This window comes from Trachymyrmex cornetzi, unplaced genomic scaffold (assembly GCF_001594075.2).
Source record: "Trachymyrmex cornetzi isolate Tcor2-1 unplaced genomic scaffold, Tcor1.1 scaffold482, whole genome shotgun sequence".
NCBI lineage: Eukaryota > Metazoa > Arthropoda > Insecta > Hymenoptera > Formicidae > Trachymyrmex > Trachymyrmex cornetzi.
In genome coordinates this window covers 1,047,170-1,049,168 of record NW_017299641.1, presented here as the reverse complement: position 1 = coordinate 1,049,168, position 1,999 = coordinate 1,047,170, and positions in this window count along the sequence as shown.

Sequence of the window (1,999 nt, the reverse complement as noted above, 5' to 3'; positions counted from 1 at the left end):
ACAAAAAATATATATATATATATATATATATATATGTAAGAAAATAATTTACATTTTTTACCCTATCTATATACATTCTTTTTTTCTACCCTTGATATATACACTCGGGTCCCTATATGCTAGGACTCCATCCATATTTGTTGCCGTAATTTCCATAAAAATGGACATATTTCAATTCATTTTTTTCAATCATTGGAGAATTGATTAAGGAATAAGTCCATAATATGTAAAAGTCGATAGAATTAAGTTCAGAAACATGAAAAAATCTCGATTTAACAAATTGCACTAGGGTTTCTGGGACACAGTGTGTATAGCTATAGGGTTAAAGCAGAAAATTTGTTTCATCGGAGCAGAATCGTTTATATTGTCAACTTTATTTGTTAATATCTTTTTAACGAAGGATGAGCGACGGTTAAAACTTGTGGGAGGTCACTCAGGACAACATATGTTAAGGTCATTGAAATTGGTGAGGTCGCCAATTTTCTAAAGTTTTACCAATGGTTTAATACGAAATAATGCAGATTCAGGACAAAACTTTTTTAAGCATATAAAAAAATTCTTAATAAGTATGTCTATTGTTTATCGTATAATAACACTATTCGACACGGATTTTAGACCACGAATAAAACCAAGTGATTCTTATAGATTTTTTGTTGTTGAGAATAAATCCGTAAATGAAATTGCTCCATCATGTTACATTTTTGAGATATATATTAGCTTAAAAGAATATAAAAATGTCATTTTTGGTACATTTAGTGTCAATTTTCTCAAAAACTTGACGTAATTTTACAATTTTATCTACGAATTCATTTTTAGCGACCAAAAATCTATAAAAATCATTTGGTCCCGTTCGTTTAGAAAAATAGTTTAAATTTGTCGGACAATATATAATTAACGAAATTTCTTACGATAATATAAAATATACTGTGCCAGCAGCTTTTCCTCTGTACACATAAAAAAAATGCTTTACTGTGGATCTCAAAATATTTGAAACTCTATTTCCGGTTATACATCATCTTTTGTTGATGCATCTCTTTATTTAAATTCTGCTTAAATAATAGGTCAAAGAAAAATTGAAACAAATTCGAGATGTATTGTACATATATAATAGTTATTTTGAAATAATAATATACTATAACTATAATAATATAAACCGTAGTAATTTTTAATTTTAAATATTAATTATTTATTATAATTACATTAATTTCTTTTATAGATCATTTTTTCTTTACATAATATTTATATATAACGATATATAACATCTAGTTTCATGTTTACACTTAACAACACTTAACGCAATATACATTTTTTCTTATTTTGTGCTCTCTCTCTCTCTCTCTCTCTCTCTCACTCGTTTTTGTTATAATCGTTTCGCGTTTCAATTTTTTATAAAACAGAAGCGGTCTCGTTTCATATACATATATGTATGTGTATATTTTAAGGTAAATTACACAGGGTTGGCAAAAGACAATGTTTTTTTTTATTTAGAACAAAACATTGTGTTGCTTTTAAACATGCTTTTTCATGCTTCATACATGCTTTAAATAGTATTATAAAAAATGTTTAAAACACATAATTTTTACCAACCCCGGAATTACGTATTGATGAATTAGGGACGTGTAATAATTTTTCTTAAAACAAACTACTCCATTGAATCGCGTGTGATTTGGTGTGTGTGTGTGTGTGTGTGTGTTATGTGCGTGTGTGTATACAGGTGTCGCGCATTTTAACTTTCACATCGAAATATTTCATAAAGTACCTATAAAAGATACGGGAAAATGTTTCAGACAAGAGTTGTGTGACTTCGAGGGGTACTTAAGATGGTATCATTGGTTTGACCTTGGATGGCCGATAGCGTTGTTAAGGTCAGGGTATTTAAAATTTTTTAAATGGTACCTCCCATTTTTCATTACACATTCTCGTAGCTTACCTCGAGAACTTTTCAAAACACTATAATGAAGTATTTTTTTATTAAGTACTTTTCGAGTTATAAATCTAG